A 19,420-nucleotide genomic window follows, 5' to 3' on the forward strand; every position below is an offset into this window, starting at 1 on the left:
GCCTCGAAACCATAGACACAAACTTAACAACTGCAGTAAATGAAAGAAATGATGGACGACTACATTTAAATTGCACGGGCCATGCTCTATAGTCTTAGGATTCTGGAATGGCTCTAAGTGTCTATTAAGAACAATAGTCTCTTCTTACCTGTGCTTCCCCACCACACACACACTTTAATCAATCACAGAATCCATAATCTATAGTCAGCTGCCCCTCACAGCTTCCCTTCTCCCTCTCCTCTTGGCTCAGGTTCTTTCTGTCCAGCCAAATATATGGTCAGAAATAGTCCCTTATCTCCCCTTCATTCTTGAGGTAGGCAAGAGTGTGATCAAATGACAAAAAAAATGAATGAATCAGGAAGTGGCCAAACTCTGATGGCCAGGGCCAGGGCTTGAGCCTGGCTGCCTTCCTGCAAGGGTAGCTTTATTGTTGGCCAAAGTGTCGCCCTGCAAAAGGGGGCAGTGTCTTCACCCTCAGAGAGAAGTGAAACAGCACCAAAGCGCTTAAAGGCAAGACACCCCTTCCACAGTCTCTGGCAGAGGACACATGTGAAAGCCTGGTTCTCATAGAGAAACAGAGTTCTTTACAGTTTGCTGAAGCATGAATATATTAAAAATGTGCATCTCCTCCCTGTATATTATCCCTGCTGTTTTCTAGTTATGGCTCCCCAGTGGAAATAGGCAGAAAACAACACACACAAATGAGTTCCTGGTTAGGATGCTGGGAACTTAAAGCAGGTTACTTGACAAGTGTCAGAACACTTCTTAACATCGAGGAAGGCAGTTATGGTCCCAGACTTATTTGCCTGAGAGCTTTCCTTTCAAACAATAACTGACAAGCATGGATCTCACTTTGATGCCATTTTAGAACTTCATGTTTATTTCTGATCAGTTGAGGGGTTGTTTTCTCAATCCCGGTATGCTGCCACCCAGTGGCGGCAATGATCAGCCTCGGTCATGTGGCTTACTCAAGGCTTAGCCAATGAGTATGTTTTTATAAGCTAGAGATGAACAATGTATTCACTACTTTTAAAAGTAAACATTGAGAGCCTATTGTGTGTTATAGTCTAATGAGAGACATATTCACATTGATACATATGTATACACCACAATTAAAACACATTGTAACAAAGTGGTCTAAAAGTATTATAAGAACACTTAAGCGGATGACATCATATAGTAAACCCTACAGAAAGATCAGATTGTAAGCTTATGAAAGGCACAAATGGTTATACATACACATAGAAACCAGCTAATAAACTCTGAATGAATAATGAGGGCAGGAATTAACATTTAAATAAGCACTAAAAAGGATTGTGGCATATATTTTATCAATATCTGCTCTGTCATCCTCCAAACAATCAAGCAAAGATTTCACAGGTAAGGAATCTGGGTTACAGACAGTTTTAATACTTCACTCAAAAACAACCAGTTGGTATGTGGCAGAGACAAGTTTTAAGTGAGATATTTTGACCCCCAAAGCTTGGAATTCCCCCCATTATGCCATTACCCTGATTGATCAATGAATATTTCTTGATAGAAATGAAGACAGCAAGCTCCATGTTGTAAACTTTCAAAAACAAACCCCTCCAAGAACAAACTTGAAAAGAAAGAAGCGCTGCTCCTCTTCAAGTGTTATACAATTTGTCCAACCACATTACAAAGCTTCCAAGACGCCTGCGAATTCTTAGCTCCAAGTCAAAACCCTTTCTCAACGCAAAGGGTCATCAAGCTCACTTCAGAGACCTCGCGGGTATTTTCCTCCGCCCGCCCAGCCTGCCCCTTCTCTAACCAGAGTCTTGTCTATGGATTATTTTCTCCTCCCAATCAACCCAGGCCACCATTTATGAACCCCCTGACTCCTCCCTCTGACATTTCTGAGGCAGATAAAAACGAATTATTCTGCAGGAATCAAGTTCACATGACTGATTTACTCCCATAGGAAAAAGCAATATACTGCTTGATTCATAGAAGAGTGAAACATTGCCTCTCTCTCAAGAGATTTCTAGATAAAAGCTGCTGACACATTGTGAGGTGAAAGTATATATCTATATCTATATCTATTAGCAGAATTTTCAAAGATGTGTTCTGAAACCGTTGATATATAAACGAGGTATTAGGAAAGGTAGTTTCAAAAAAACAAAAAAATAGCAGGATGGATGGATGGATCAAGGACTCATGTAGAAGAAAACCACCACTCTATTCTTGGAATAGTCTGGACCAGACGATGAGAATAAAGATGTTATGTTGGTGGGGTGCAGCCAGCATGGGCAAGGTAGAAGGAGAGGCAGGCAAACAAAGAGAATTATGACTCCTGGATGTGGAATATTTTTTTTCTACAGATTTGGATATTTTTAGCCCAATAAAACCTGAGTTGTAAGTTCCTGTTTTTTGTGCGATGAATCAGCCTTTATTGAAAATAGGCCATGTGCTTAGTGATGGTGGCCCAGCCTGGGGACACCCAAGCACCAGTTCCAGTTGTTTCTCATCAGCTTTCTTGCTCAGGTCAAACCTGTGAGCCTCAGCTTCCACTTCTGTAAATGGGGTGGTTGGAAGCATTGCCTGTAAGTGCCTTTCCAAATAAAAATCACTAACGGCATGCAGGCCACATGGCTGATAGCAGTGACTGTTTTAGTCTGTAGGCCTTGGGTCATACTGGATAATCTTAACAATGTGATTTAGCAAGGGGACCACCCACACCTATCTAGTCTTAGGATGGGGGCATTCCAGAAAGACCAACAATATGGCGGGACGGGAATATTACAGCACATGGTTATCAGTTGACCCGGAGGCTGAGATCAATTACATGAGCAATCAATTAATCAATCAATCATCACTACAAAATGAAACCCCAATAAAAGCTCTGAGCGCTTAAACTCGGGCCGGTGTCCCTGGGTGTCAAGCCCCATGTTTGTTGCCACATGCCAATAACAGGAGAGCAATGGGTCCTGCCATTGGGAGAGGACAATGGCAGCTTTGAATTTGACTCTGCCCTGTGTGTCTCTTCCTGTGGCTAATTGGAACATGTATCCTTTCCCTCTACTAAACCAAAACTGTGAGTATAATCGCTTTCAGTGCATTCTGTGAGTCCTTACAGTAAATGTTGAAACCTGAAGGTAGTTTGGGGAACCACATCCAAACTTGCAGTTGGTGTCCCCAAGTGAGGATGGTCTTGGGGATCGAGACTTCCAACTTGCAATTGTCCCCTACATCTTCCTGGCACCCCACTGAAATTGCAGCCATCACTCTGCTTATTGGAATAGTCAGTGTTTAGAAAGAGCTGGCAGGAAGTCCATGCCTCTCTCCACTGTCACGACCTGTGGACGTCTAGAATCCATGTAACCTCTCTGAGCTCCAGTTTCATCAGTAAGGTGAGGGTCTGAGTAAGTTGTTCAGTCGAAATGGCAAGTTATTATGAGACTTGATTAAGGTAATGACTGTGAAAGCTCTTTGAAAATGGTAACTTCTTTTTCAATGATAAGATATTAAGAGCTACCATTACTATTATTTTGGAGTTTAAATGCTTCAGAAGTATATTGACTCTCCCAATTTTATTGTATTTCTCATGGCCAGCGAACTCATCTTGTCTCCATCGGCAGGTGCTGAAATTATGTCAGCTAAAACTTTCATTAGCAAACGATTTTAGTCACTGAAAAGTCATGGCAAAACAAATGCGGCATTTTGACGTAGCTGTATCTATTCTGGCACAGTGCGGTTTCGAGGCTAATGTCTTTTCAAACAGCTCTGTTTTGCCTGCAGACTTGAATACCCTCATTATAGTGTTTGAAAAAAAAGTTCCCTTATGTTTTTTTAAAGAGCGCCATTCTTCAAAAAGATGTCAAGACGCTCTTTTTTTCCTCCTCCTTGCTACAAGGTGTAATGTAGAGATAAGCAGAAAATCTGGTTGGAAATGTGACCTATATTGGACTGGCAAAGCTTAATATCAAGCAAACAGCTAGTTTGGGAGCTGGTTTTGTCCTACCTTGCTGCTGATATTTGTTGAAAAGTACCACGTGTTATTTGTGGACAGTGAGAGCAGTTTGGAAGTCAATTATGGTTTTAAAAAATGGGAATCATTTGCTCATAGAGTTCATCAGAGTTTTGAACAAGTCCCTGGACTTCTTCACGACAGCCAAAGCCAGGTCTTTTGGAAAACATTTTATTTTCATGCTCAGCGTAATAAGAAAAGTCGTGTTTTGCAGATGAAATGGTGCTGATAATAAAAAGTAGGTCACACTTTCTCTACCTCCATCTCTCTTCACTTTCTATGAAAGACAAAGGAGGGTTTCGAAGATGTGAGTCAAGACAGGTCAAGCCCCTGACCTAGGTGTTCTTTGCACGCTGAGTAAAATTAGGAGCATTTCCAATCTGGGTTGCCATTTAACAAGGGCAGGGGACATGGAACACTAACTCTGAGGGCTGGGGTGGGGGTGCAGATAGCAGATCATCCAGGCATTTGGGAAAAGTGAGAAGCACGGGTCTGTTGGTACCTATGACCTTAGGACATGGAGCAGCAAGACAGGAAAGAGGCACAGGAAAGAAATGTCATACTAGCACCCCTGGGAGACAATATTATCGTGAACAATTATTTACTGTCCACTCCAAGGAGAGGTTTTTACATCCCTGCCTAGGAGTCATGAGGTCACTTCCTTGGGCCAATGAAATAGGGCTGAAATGACAGGTATCACTTCCAGGAAGAAGCTTTATGAGATCATCTTGTCTCTTTCCCCTGTGAAATGAGTCCTAGAGAGAGATTGTGTCATCATCTGGGTCTGGGATTGGAGAAGATGAAGCATGGAGCCAGCTCCTAATGGGTCTGTGCTGTGCACACGGACCCACTCTTTGTTTTATAAGCCATAGAGGTTGTGGGGCTGCTTGTTACTGCAACATACCTAGTCTGTCCTGACTGATACGATACCTCTCAGTTTTTCCTTTCCAAAGAGGATGGAAACAGTAAGTAAGCCTATGTGTTTGTGGGTCTCTATTTCTACATTACTTAAAAAACAAAAACAAAACAAAACAAAACAAAACAAAAAAACCTCAGGAATGGGCATTGATATAACCAGAATCAACTGTATAGGCTGCACTGCAAACAGAGTGGCACAAACTGTATCTACAGGATCTCCATGTAAGAAAATAAAGCTGCTTAAGAGTAATGATGGCTGTTAGAAAATAATTATGGCTTTTAAAGAGGATCTCCCAGTGATGCTCTTATGATAGAAACCCAGTGGAACAAAATACATAGAGACAAAGATTCTGGAGTCAATTGTCTGGATGCAAATTCTAGAATCTACCCCTTGTTCTCTGCTTGATCCTGGGTGAGTTGCCTAACTTTTCTGAGCTTCTGTTTACTCACCTGTAAAAGGAGGGTAATAAGAGTACCTCTGCCACCAAGAACTGTTGAGAGGATTAAATAAACTAATGCACCTAAGGGAATAGCACAGAGACTAGCCATGTAGTAATTACTCAATACCTGTTGGTCCTTGTGGCTCTCGTTCTTGCTGCTATTTGCACCACCGTTAATGCTTCTCTACCATTACCTTCTCTATCACCAAGTTGTGTAGGACCTCAGGTGACTTATTAACTTGAGCTGGAAATGACAAACAAGAACAGCCCCGTGGCTGCTGCTGCTAGGACGGAACTTGACGAACTTGCATCGGAAGTGTCATCGTGACTGTTTCCACTTTCTACTAACGATCTTTTCTTCCACCCTGGGTCCAATGAGAAAGCTACACCTTTTCACCACGTATAACAACATTAACTACCCCTCTGCATTCCTGGAGTGGGCAGCTGTGGAAAGGAAACCACATGAACGGCTCGTATTTGGAAGCACTGATAATGCAGGACCAGGGAAATTGAAGAGGGAAGCCAATTTAGTGTCTGTGACATAGAGCTTAGACAAGTAACTGGACTCTTCTGAGCATTAACTTCTTAATCTCTAAAATGGGAAGAGTGAGAGGAAAATCCTCTGGGGCCTGCAGATAGGATAAGATACCAGATGTAGTGACTTTTGGAGGAAGCCGATCCCATAGACCTCAAGCAACAGTACCTGCTATTATCCGTAGTGATAAAGCTAATACTATTAATACTGCCAGAAATACCAACATAGTAGCAAGCATATCGTAGCCCATCTCGGAAGGAAAGAAGAAGCCTTCAGAATAGTCCGCCTGCCCTTATAGAGACTTCTGAACACATTCGTAACAGAGACAAAGATATGGGCCCTGAGACAGAATGACCAAGCCCCGTGATTCCAGCTCTGCCAGAAAATGACTATCGTGGGACTCTACATGAGAGGGAGCCAGAAGAGAGAGAGGTTTCACAGGCATGCAGTGCCTTAGAAAAGAAAAAATAGGCAGTATGTGTAAGATCCCACTTATCAGTATTTCTTGATATGTATGCATTCCTAGCTAAATTTTAGGGCTATCATTATCATTCCATAGCACGGGCTTTCTCAATTTAAAAACAAACAAACCAAAAAAACCAACAGCAACAACAACAACAAAAAACATTGCCAATGCTGAGGAAATGAAACCAACGGATGAAAAGAGGGAAATTAGGTCCTGCTCATTTAGCCCTTGGATCAATCTTGACCTGATCTCTTTGTCACACTTCTATTTCCCAGTTACTTAAGTCTGTTTGTGTGAAGTTTTCTTCCATTTTCAATAGAAAGTGTCTGACACTGGTAACTCCGTAACAGTGGAAAAGGGGAAACAATTTTCTGACTCTGAGTTGCTGCAATTGGACAAACTTTCCCAGGATCTATCAGAAATTTAGCTTAGAGTCCATCCCAGACATGACCATGTGGGTTCTTTTCAAACTTGAATATTATGACTGGGCTTGTCTCCTTATTAATACACAGAGTGATCACTCATCCCGATTGGTCTGGGTCAATCCTAATGTATGCCTGCTGTCCTGGACTAGTTATTTTTAGAGTCGCCTTTCACTTTAAAAAATATCCAAGATTGATTAAATAGTAAATTATAAGATGACCCTACCCATAATTCTTCTTTATAAAGTTTTTTATGTTTTCCCCCTTAAGAGTAGAATCCCACACCCCTTCCCCAAATTCATTTCAGTGATAGTTGTGGCTAATTATACTTGACAAATAATCTCATCTTGCCAGTCTTCCCATGTTTGACTTTTGGGGGATTAATCATAGCTTTCTGCTGTCGAACAAGGTTCTTGAGAGCATGGCTTCCTTTATCTAAAGGAAACCTCTCTGAAATGCGGCCTCCATCCATCATACCTCCTGTAGTAGAAAGAACTGATTAAAACTTCCTGGCCTGCAAACTTGTTTGTTAACATGTCGCTTCCTCCCTGCTGTCAGCATAAGGTCTTCCTCGTGCTACATGGTTAGGAGTCTGCTAGGGGCATTGTTTTATCAAGATGGGACGGTTATCCGCGCCGGAGTACACTGTGCTGGGAATCTGACCACCCCTGTAAACACAGCGATAACATCGTGTCTGCACACTGGGAGAAGACAATGCTCCCGGATTCCCTTTTCCTAATTAGAGTCTGAAACAATAGGTGGGAAATATGAGGCCCTGCTATCATTATCTATTGGCCTTCATTTCTGGGCATTGATTGAGCTGAGGGGGTTGTGCGTGTGTGAAGAAATAGCAAATTAAAATTCAGACTTCTTCCATTTTTCTTCCTGGAGTGTGTTCATCTTGTTATAAAACTGGGGTGACAAGAGATTAAAAATCGGAAGTGGAAGAGACTTATATACAATTGTGAACCATACCAAGTGTCTTTTCAAAATTATTCCAATAAGCAAATGTTGGATTGATGCAGGCAATGGGATGTGAGCTTGTGAAGAAATTGTTTAAGAAATGGTTTTGGTCAGGGAGAGACACAGACAAGCACCTTCCCCAAACGGTTTGTCTTCTGAGCCCATGAATGATACATCGTCTGTTATTGTGGCTAATAGGAACCAGCAGCGTCACAGTGTAATTATTTATTTTTTAAGATCTGAAACGCCCTGTACCCTGATGACATTTGTACATATGTCTGCAGGGTAGCATTTTCTCAGGACATTCTGAGTAGGACTTATTGACTAGTATCATTAGAGAGACAAAAGTCATCACTGGCTGTCAGCCATAATAAGTCGATTTACATTTCTGATTGCCTTGTAGAGTAACAGTTACGCTATTTAGATGGAAATATCTCCCAGACTCTCACAGAAGGGGTCTTCTGAATGGCAGACGCATAACATTTACTTCTTAGGAGTTCAACCAGCCAAGATAAAGTCCAGGTGACCAAATCCTATGCTCGATGACTGGAATGGCTCTGTAAAGGGTACCCTCTCAAAATGTACAAGCCAAGTGAACCCTAATTTGGTTTCGGGTGTAAGGTGATGAAGAGAATGGGGAGGGGCATGAAGAAAATGGGAGAGCAATTTTTAAACTGCAATACGAGTCCAGCTGCCACTCCATCTCCATTGAACTTGTCTGTTGTAATACATAGCAGAACACCTGGTACGTTCTTTTATTTATTTGTGAATTTGTTTATGTGAAAAGTTTTATAAAGTGTCAACCTGCTCTGTTACACAACCTTGCACTATCTGGGGGACCCACCCAATAGCCTAGCCTGTCGTTCCCTGAGCTTCTCAGTTCGAGAGATCTTCATCCTTATTTTCCAGCCACCCCCCTCTCAGGCCAGCAAACCAGAATTTGTCACCACTCAGACCTTCTCCACTTCCAGAACCTTAAATGCCAATGTCTCAAGCTTTTGCGGCTCCCCATTTGACCTTGGGCATCCAGCCGCACCCAGATCTCACTTCACTAATTGGTCTGGTTAGCAGAAATTGTCAACCAACAAATTGCTCACCAGCACCTGTCAATTCTGCTGTACCTCTTCCTCTTCCTCTGCCTTGCAAAGTGCCAACCTTTTTGATAAGTCAGCGATGTGCCATCTTCCCCCTACACTCCAGCTGCTAAACCCAGATACCATTTCCCAGCTTCCATGGTTGTGACTAAGTTGCAGAAGGAAGCACTGTGTGGGCCCTCAGGAAAGTCTCCTTCAAAGGGACAGGACACACCCCTCTGCTTTTTCCCTTCCTCTTTCCCGTTGCTTGGGATGGCTGGTGCTCAGGCAGCCTTCTTGAACCACAGTGGAGCGAGAAGGATGGAGCAGTAATGAAAGTGTCCCTGGTAAACATGAAGCCGTCACAGAGGCCTGGATAGCCTCTGGACATTTTTTATGTGAGAACAACATACATTTCTATCTCGTTTACTTTAGTTTTTTTCTAGTCTAAGTCTGAAGACATAAGAGTGGACGAGACAGATGAAGGTCTGCTCCCTTGCATCTTAGAGTCCCTGGCACAACAAAAACAACAATAATAATAATAAAAAACAAACAAACAAACAAAAAAACAATAAGTGAATGGATGGATAAGAGAGTGATAAGTGCTAGGCAGAGAAATAAAATGCAAGAGAAAATGTGGGTGGTTAGTGTGGACAGGACGGCCAGGGAGGACTCCTGTGGGGAGATAACGTACCCACAGCAGAATGATGGAGGCACACTCCATTTTCAAATACAGCTGGCAAGCTTCAGTCTTTCATGATTCTCAGATTGACCAACAATACCAGTGAACTTTTGGCTATAATTCCTTGTCAAAAATAGCAGTTATGAGCATGTGTGTTAAGTTACAATCACGCTTGTTGCCGTGATGTGATAAGAGATTTATTTCTCACCCAAAGTACAACATTAGTATTCCTGATCGGGGGGGTGGCTTTGCTCTGTGCAAAGGGTCCCTGGCTCTTTTTATCTTGTGGCCCTACCATCTTTAACATGTGGCTTCCAAAATGGCAAGGTGAGGTGATTGATGTACTATGTACGTCTCACGTAGCATTGTGTGTAGCAAGTGTTAACATGTCAGACCTCAGAGGGGCCAATATCATCTCTACCAATATGCGATTGGCCAGGATTCAGTCACGTGACCACACCTAACACCAGAGAGGCTGGGAAACGTAGTCTAGCTGTGTCAGGAAGTGAAGAAAATGCCTTGGTGATGTACTCAGGCCTTTGCCTGCATGAAGCAATAAGCGTATCTGTCAGGACAGTAGTCGAAAGCTCTCTCCTTCCAAGTTCAGGGTCTTAGACACCTTTACACTGTGTTGGCTACGGCAGTTACACGATCAAAATCAAAATCTATTTTGGCAGGATTCAACATGAGGTGTCGGATGTGGGGCGAGAAAGTTAGGGCTACAATCCAAAGGGCTGAAGAAAAAAAAAAAAAATTCCGACCTGTTGTGCTCTCAAGACAGCCCCAGACCTAGAAGGCTAATTGTCCTTCTGGGATGGCAGTTCTTTGTGGAGCCCTCAGAATGGACCATTCGACCTTTTGAGGTTTCTCATTGCTCTGATCTCTTGCTAATGGATAGTGTTTTCCAAGCTGATGGTGCTTTAAAGATAAGGCATCTAACCAATAATAACATGTCTGACCTCTTAGGAGAGAGCCTTCTGCCTCTTACTGTCTCAGCCTCCCTCATGGGCAAATTACATAACTTGACTAAAAGTTGGTTTTAGGGAATCAATTTTACCATTGCCTAATCACAAGGAAAGACCATAAAGTTTTATGAGAGCTGAAGGGACTGAAATGAAAATTAAAGGGAGCATAAATAAAATAAGAAATGAAATCCCACAAGGTATTTTCCGCTGGACTGCCATGCTAACTTACAGTGCCAGGGATATAATCCTGCTGCTCATGTCTCCCACAAGGCACCAAGGAAGAGGGGAGAGACCGGCATTTCCCCATCACCAGCAACACAATTGAAGAAAACCCCTCAATCTACTACCTACTAACTCTGTGACCCCAGACATGTTCTCTGAGCCTCAGACTTGTCATCTGCAAAATACAGATAATAACAGTAATGCCTCATAGTGTTGTTGCAAGGATTTAATAAAACAATTCACGTAAACTTCATAGCACAGGGTCTGGCCCACAGTGAGTCTTCAATTAATATCACTAGTATCACCGTTGTTAATACTAGAAAACACTTAAAATACCTAGGAGCTCTGTTCAGTTTCGATAAATAAGAGCTAACATTATTTGTGATGACTCTGTGCCAGCAATCCATAATGTAATCATCTCCACTTTACAGATGAGGAACCTGAGGCTCAGAGACATTGGAAAAGTTGCCCATAGTAACACAATTAAAAAAGACCATCATTGGATTCAGAATCCAGACTGTTTGGGCTCTAGAAGCCAGTACACTTCACTACTAAGTCCGGTGTTTTCCAGTATAAGGTCCACAGACCAATCTGGGGTGCTTGCTCATAACTTGGATTTCCAACTCTCTACCTTTGTTTACTGAATCAGAATCCCAGGAGGTGGGGGCTGATGATCTGCATTTATAATGAGCACCATCCACGTGATTCCTGCACACACTGACCTTGAGAACAATTGATGCTATAGTGCTTCTTACAACACTCAGTTGGGGAGAAAAGTTCTTAACACTCATATCTTGTTAAATTGCCAAATGAGTTGGCCATTTCTCTATTTGTATCTCCTCCTACTTCTCTATCTTTCAACCATTGTCATTTCTGGCAACTTTGTGTCTACACAAAAGGCAGGGGTAAATGGATTGAGGGCATCAAGGAAAAGATTACTTCTTCATACCTAATAGAATAGCATGAGGATACGTTTTACAAATACGTGATTTATTGTAAAGGTCAGCCATTGCAGTGACATGAGAACAGGTTCCCATAGGCAATTAAGGTAGTTGTGATAGGTAAAGCATTTCTGAATGAAAACCATCAATGTTGCTCTAAAAATGAAAGACCTTGATACACTGTACTAATATGAAACATTGTGCCCTGTCCCAGTAAGGATGGATGAGGTTCTGCTGCAATAAGGAATGGCCCCCACATCTCAGAGACTCAACATAGCAGAAGCTTAATTCTTGCTCACACTACAAGCCCAGAAGAGGTTGGCAGGGAATTCTGCTCATTTCAGTCGCTCAGGGACCCTGGATGATGGAGGATCCATCTCATCAGCATTTGAGTCCATGATCATATTTTTAGGGGAAAGCATTGAATCACCACCCTCTGGCTCTTAAATCTCTCCATTGATGTGACACTTCCGTTCATTTTTTCTTAGCCAAAGCAAGTTGCCTATGCATGCCTGGCCTCACAGGGGTGAAGGAATGTTGTCTTGGAAGGAGAAGAGACGAATGTTTGAGAGAAAATCCAGGTATACCACACCTATTTAAAAACCAACAAATCAGCCAATAAACAACAAAAGATAACATAAATTCATTATACCTGGATTTCTTGGGCAATTAAATCAAATGTAACTATATTCTGAAAACTTTCACCCGAATACAAAATATAGGTGGAATTTCATTCTTGCATATACCTGGGAGGGAAGATGAAACCTCAGAAAGAAATAACATTAACATTAGCTTGATATCTTATTTTGCCAAATGAGGGCCTTGGAAATACGCATGCAATGTACCATTTGTCCAACAGCTCTTATGATTTCCTAGACAGTCAATGGCCTTCATGTGTCTGGCAACTTCTCATGCTTTTGTTTGCCTGGCTCTTCAGATGTGAACTAAGCTGAAGCATGGAACAACCCACATGCCTCATTTAAAATAGACTGGATATGTTTTTTGTTTGGAGAATGAACCATAGAAGTATGAAGTATATTGGAGGCGTGGGCACAGAGGCTGACAAATGTCAAGATCACATCCTTTCAAGAAATAGAGCTTATGGCTAGATATCTGAAAGGGGACTTTCACCTACGAGAAATATCATTTCCAGAAAGCCACAGCACCAAATGGTGGGTTTCACTCAGAGGCAAACGAGAGGCTGGGGGTAAAATCAGACAGAAGGCACTCTGGGATTGCAGGGCGCCAAGTGTGCGTACTTCTCAGGCCATGAAATATGGCTCCTGTTTTGACACTGTTGTAATAGCATGGATGTTCACTTTCCTTGTTTCCGTGGGGTTTATGGTCCATAAAGTTTAATAACAATCTTAACAGCTGAACAGGGAGCACGAGGCTCGAAGGCCACTCTTACCAGAGGGGGTCTGGCTTTTCAATTTTTTCGCCCTGGGCATCTTGACTAGCACAAGTGCCCATCTCTCGTTGTTGATCAGACAGAATAACCGTTCGGTAAAGTGGGATACGAAAGGGTGCTTGTTCACAAAACAGCAAGTTTGGTACACACGTTGCCTTAGTACAGTTTGAGCTTTGAGGAACTGCAGATTACCAAGCCCACGTGCACCGCGATTTGGGTCCCACAAACGCCATAGTGTTAGCATGTCAGGGCTTGGACCAAATCACTGGACACTTGAAGTCAAGTCTCAATCCCTCTCCAAGGCCTACAAAGCTGTTCAAGAGCTGTTTCCAGCCTCCTCTCCTTTCTCGTCTGTTCACTAGGATCCCAATGCACAGCCCCTCGCAGCTGGTGCCTGTGCCAGCCCCTGTCCTGCCACAAGCCTTGGCACTTACTGTTCCCCTTTTCTTTAGGGGCCTGTCTTCTCCTGTCTCCCTTGGACTGACCCCTTTTCGTCCTCAGCCCTGGTTCAATAGGACCTGCTCTGAGAGGCCCTCCTGACCCCATCTAAAATAACCCCCCCCCCACTCTACTGCATTACTTGCCCCATTTTATTTCCTAATCAGCACTTAATTACCACCTGGCAACAGCTTATTTGTACACTTGTTTCCCTGCTTCTTCACTCACACACAGGTGCACGCGTGTGCACACCCAAGAATGACAGCATCATGCAATCAAGAAGTATTCCACCTTGGGTGACGGCAGGGTCAGGTGACCTTGTCACAGAAGAAGTAAAGGAACTTTGGGAGGTTAGCGTTGGCACACTCACATAGATACTGGAGGAAGTTCCTTCCGACATCTTGACAAATCTCCATCCCAAGGAAACCAGAGGGTTTCGATCTTATTTCTCCAGGTTCTTCCCTCTCCCCCTGTCCTCACTCCCTGAAAGATGGGTATGTATCTATTTCTCTTCAGAAGCGGTAGACGGTATTGCAATTAGGGCCTGATTGTGCAGAAGACAACTGAAGGGATGTGAACCCAGAAAGACAACCCACTGCAGGGCTCTGAGACGCTCATCCTCAGAGAGAATTCCAGCTTGGGGGTGGGGGAATCAGAGGAAATCCTTATCAGGGTACATTTACATATCAAAGAGCCCTTCCTGCTGGGCTAGCTTTGCCCAGTAACAAAGTCATCTCATTCAAGGCCAAGAGGCTTTCCTCTGAAGCTAAATTTGGCTGTTCCTCCTACTCCTGCCTGTGGAAACAAAACAGCTCTCTTTCAGAAAAGGCCCCAGGATGTAATTTACCTCTCTGGTGGCTTGTTGTTACCCTAGCTGTCCCTAGCTGTCTGAGCTTTGTGGAGGAATCCTGAGTTCCATGGGATTCCCCTCGGACACTGGACTTCTTGCAAGTCCTGGAAGCAAGGAGACAGTATACAGTAGCCTACCTTATTCCTTCCTTCATTCACTCATTTCCTTATCCATCCATTCACTCATCCCACACCCATTTATTGAATCACTACTAAGTTCCCAGAGCAAAGCTATTTCTCATTTTGGGGCCTTTGATCATTTAGTTAATTAATGGCTGAGATGGGGAGGACGGATGTTCGAATACTAATAACCTGGGTCCCATGTTGGCAAGTTTGGTAGAATTGTATTTGATGTAACTGATGGGGTTCGAAACAAACTACCCCCAAATATGGCACCTTGGCACACTGAATATTTTAAGCTGCAGGAGTCTGAGAAAACAGCAGAAACGTCTGTCTGTTGCTAGTTTAATACAATTTTCTGACTCTACCCCACGCTTCTCCCCTGAAATGGGTCATAAAACCCTCACGGGGAGCGGTGTCTTCCCTAGATTCCCGGAGGAAAGGAACATCTGTATCTCTGGAGACAAAAGGACTCCAGACTGCCCCTCACCCTCTTTAACCTATCGTATTCCTCCGCAACTGTCCACTCTTGATCAAACCTTGCATAGAAATACTCAGATCTAATTTTTCTTTGGATCTTAATTTCCTTGTGAAGGCTCCCATGTCACGTAAAATGTATATTAAATAAATCTGTATGTTTTTCTCCTGTCAATCTGTCTCTATCAGTTTAATTTTCAAACCTAGCCAGGGACCCTGGGAGGGTTCAGGAAAACCTTTTTCTTCCCTACACAACTCACATTCGAAATTGAGAGCCCCTTGGCCCATCTGCCTAAGAAATTCTTTTAAAAATGAAATTCTTCAATACGATGCCATTCTTCTTGCATGGAGGGGGCTCACATCTTAAAGTTCATGGTCGATCCTTTTATTAACGGAGTAATGTTTTTCAGGGGCCCATCGATAGTCATTTGATTTATACTTCTTTTTTTTTTTTTTTAGAACAGAATTGTCTTAGCTCAGATTTTCTTCAAGTTGGAAGCAAATATGTGTAGACGCAACACACAACTGAAATTAGCATGCAATTTGTCTTTCTCCTGTCATGGGGCCTGCCATCAACCTCATGTGTCTAGGGGTACAGACCCTTCTGTAGCGTCAGTCATAGGCCAGGGCCATGAAGGCATCCTTACACAATAGTTTTAAATTGAGCCCCAAAATAAAAGTCTCAGAGATTCACACGTCCAGTTAAAAGAAAAAAAAAAAAAAAGCCAATATAGTTTATACAGTTATAACAACACTCTAGGATGAGGTGCTCTGTTGGGAGGTAGGGGGAGGATGAGAAGATAATACAGAGAACCAATGGGAACATCAAGCAGGAAAGAGATGTGATACCAACAAACAAAGGTGATTTTTTTTTTTTTTTTAAAGCAGAAAAAGATAGTTATTTCCTTTTCCTCACTACATTGAGAAGGATTCCGTGGCACAGGGCCAAAGACTGACAAAAAGGCCAGATGCAAAGGGCCCCCAGAATTTTACAAATGAGTCAGTATAATGCGTCATAGTTAGGGTGACCAGATGTCCTGATTTCTGTCCATTGTCCCAGTGTAATTACCTACCCCATTCCTTTCTCAGAAATGTCTGAGTTTGGACGATACATTATATGGTCATTCTCATCAGAGCACAAACACCTAGGAAATGTGTAGTGTTTTAGTGACTCTATCCTACCCAGGGAGGCCGTTTACAAGATCATCTAGGTGATGACATAGCAATCATCTCTGACTGGAGACTTCTGCTTTAATGAAAGGTCATAACAATAGTTTGACTTCTGTCTGTTGCTAGTTTAATACAATTTGCTACAGAAAGGTTTTCCCTGTTTGCTTTCACAGGTGGCTGTTACCTACTTACAGGAAAAAGATCATGTTGATAACAGGATAAAGGTGTTGTGTTGATGTAAAGATTACAGCTTATAGGGGTTTAACCATTTGCCAGACTCAGGGAATCTCCCCACTCATTAGCTATGTGACTTATTTTGTACTTTCAGAACCCTCCTTTGTAAATTGGGACTAGCAATACGAGTTCCATAACGTTCTGAGAACTAACTGGAACATTCCCCAGTGCCTGGCACATCATAAGAACCCAAGACACGACATGGAAGATGCTATCATGATTATAATTTTTGTTATTCCTGTTATTATGATCGTCTTAAATCCTTAGCATCCTTGTTACTATCAAGCTCATTTTGCAGTTAAAGAAAATAAGCTCTGAAAAAGTGAATAATAAAGGATGAAATGGGGGATTGAGCTAGGTTTAACTCTACGGGCTACACCAGCTTCTGTACGTGGGTTACGCTGTAATTAGCAATGACATCAACTGTGTAAGTAGTATATTGGTTAAATCAATGCATACAGCAATAGTAATAGTAAGAGATACATTTGGTTTAGGGATTTGTTGAGCAATTATTAGCTAATAACCACCTGCCAGGTGGTGTGTTGAGACCCTCCCACACATTAAGAAGCCCTCAGACAAACCAGTGAGATTGACAATATTATTACCTCCCACTGAAGGAGAAGCAGAGAAGGCAAACAAAGCCAGAAAAGCAACTGATGTACAACTGATAACCTTTTCTCCTAGGCTTGTATTTTGTAAGTGTAATGCTTCTAGAATAAAGTGTGTACTATAAAAAACAAAAATCTTCAATACTTTAAAAAATATGTATTAGTGTTGATCACTATGGATCTTTGTTTTTTCCTCATTCCTCAAACTAATGCAGCAGGTTAGAAATTCCCATTCAAGCTTCTTTCCTTGTGTGCCTCCATGAAGGGGGTGAGAGCTCTGGTCAGGGCTGATGTGTCTCGGGACTTCATTCACATCTTGCTTAGCACTCATGTCTGACTCTGTTTTGTATCACATCAGCTGGGTTTATACATCTTTTCTCCATTTAGTTCCACGCTTGGTTTTCTAGGCCCTGGCTTGTCAATCTTATTCACCTGGGGCTCCCTAGCATCTCTCTCTCAGCACACAATTAAGTTCTCAATGAGTGTCTGTTGAATGAACAATTATCACACTAAACAAATTCTGTTACAAAAACACTGGACTCCTAGCATGACTGAGCTAGAAAGGAAACTGCAGGTGACCTCTCCAAGCTCCTTCATTTACAGGATGAGGAAACCCAGCCTGAAGAGGCTACATGCCGGTGGTGAGGTCACCTGGTAGGTCCCAAAGGGCAGATCCAGGAATGTGAACAGGGATTCCTGCTTTGCAGGGCTCTGGGAGAAATCTTCCCGTCCCTACTCACTTTTCCCTTATCCTTCAGCTGGGAAACTAAAAGCTAGATGGAGGGAAACAAGAAAAAAAAAAAAAAAAATCATGCAGATCAAGGCTGAGACTGAAGGGGAAAAAAAGTACGACAGATTTGCTTTCGTTCTTAGAAGGCAGTGGGTGGGAAGCAGATTCCCACTAAGCAAAGGGCTGGCCTTGTTCACTGAGCAGGAAATACTGAGTTGCTCGGTCTTGCAGTCCCCGCACAGCCTGGCCTGATGATTTAGCCATGGCATTGCGGGTTGCAGCCCAAGAGAGCAAGAGAGAACATTTGGAGGTTGGTGTCAGATTTTCTGCTGGGCTGTAGCTTTGGCCTAGGCCCCCGCTGCAATCACGGGGGGAAGGCCTGATATGCCACAGTCTAATAAGCTGACTGACATTCCGAAATGCCTTAGCCCCAGCTTTTCACCCACCTCTTAGCCTTGCCTTTCCTCCCTGGCCCTCGTGGAGCTGCGGGATACAAGGGGCTTCCAATGTGAAGAGAAAAAGTCAAGCATCTCCTTGTCCTTCAGCTAATTAATCAGTGGTGACTCTTTACTTGGTGAATATTATTACTCAGAGCACTTTTCTTCCCTGTAATATCCATTATGCACTGGAGAAGCCGTTCCAAAACAGATACAAAGGGACTTGGTGAGGTTTTATTGCAAAGTAACAAGGCTAAGTTGTTGACAGGGTAGAGTGTGTAAGGAGTGCTTCAAAACACTACTGCGTCTGCTGCCAGACTGTCTGATTTTCAAAAAGAAATATTTCTGATGTTTCCCCCATAGGAGGTGGATGTATAAACTGCCAGCCGGCCATGAAAAATCTGTGGCAAGTATTTAAGTTCTACCTCAAGAGGCCTGCCCTCCTTCATCTCCTGCCTCCCCAAAAGTGAGGGGCAGAGGGACACTGTTTGCTAGATGCCCACTCAGATCTGGGGTGATACATGTGGGAATTCCTGTCGTCCCTTCACTGCATTCAGTAGGGAGAGCATTAGATTGTACACTGGTGTGGAGAACACTGACTACCAGCTATTAATAGTTGGGGGGGTGGGGAGAAGAGAAAGAAAAACAAAATGGAGAACAGCAGGGGAAAATGGAAGAAGGGGAAAAAAGAAATAATTCAAACAAACATGACCATTCCTATCTAAATAGGGCTGTCTAAAAACATTGTATAGCATGTCTTATATTCTAAAACTATTATTAAATAGTCAGTCCTTGCAAAAACATATCCTCTGATCTTCTGCTCTCCCACATTTAGCAAAACAAAGGTAAAACTTTGGATTATTGCTAAACCTTTTCCTTCAAAGTCCATCTCCTCATCTCTGTGTCTCCTCCCTCTCCTGCTGTCATCAGGGGTAGGGACATGAGTTTTGCACTTAGGACTTTCAATGCCATGCTTGAAAGAGAAACCTGGAGCTTCCACATGTGAGCAAACACTAATAGAGAGGTTGAGTCAGAAAAGAGGGGTGGCCCACTCTGTAGAACGCGTGCTTTGAAACTGCAAAATCTGAACAGTCATGAAAATCGGGACTCTTCTAGAGAGGTTAATCATTGGTCTTCTTGGGAAGTGGATTGTCATGTGGGGTCTCAGCTCCCGCTCCCCGCACAAGAACGCAGGACATGGTGAGGCCAAAAAGGAACACCCACGGAGCCACAGATAGGGGAGTCATACCACTATAGTCTCACTGACGGCTAGGTTGGAGACACAGGAAGCAGGAGCCACACAATGTACAACCTGCAGTCCGCCAACCAAC

General features: G+C 42.9%; 1 protein-coding gene across 1 annotated transcript in view; it reads right to left on the reverse strand.

The window, feature by feature from the left end:
- The window catches only part of WWOX (WW domain containing oxidoreductase), a 916,272-nt gene that overhangs the window by 250,414 nt on the left and 646,438 nt on the right, over positions 1 to 19,420 (reverse strand). The window lies entirely within an intron of this gene.

This window comes from Rhinolophus sinicus, chromosome 8, assembly GCF_057876585.1.
Source record: "Rhinolophus sinicus isolate RSI-liver-muscle chromosome 8, RSI-T2T, whole genome shotgun sequence".
Taxonomy (NCBI): domain Eukaryota; kingdom Metazoa; phylum Chordata; class Mammalia; order Chiroptera; family Rhinolophidae; genus Rhinolophus; species Rhinolophus sinicus.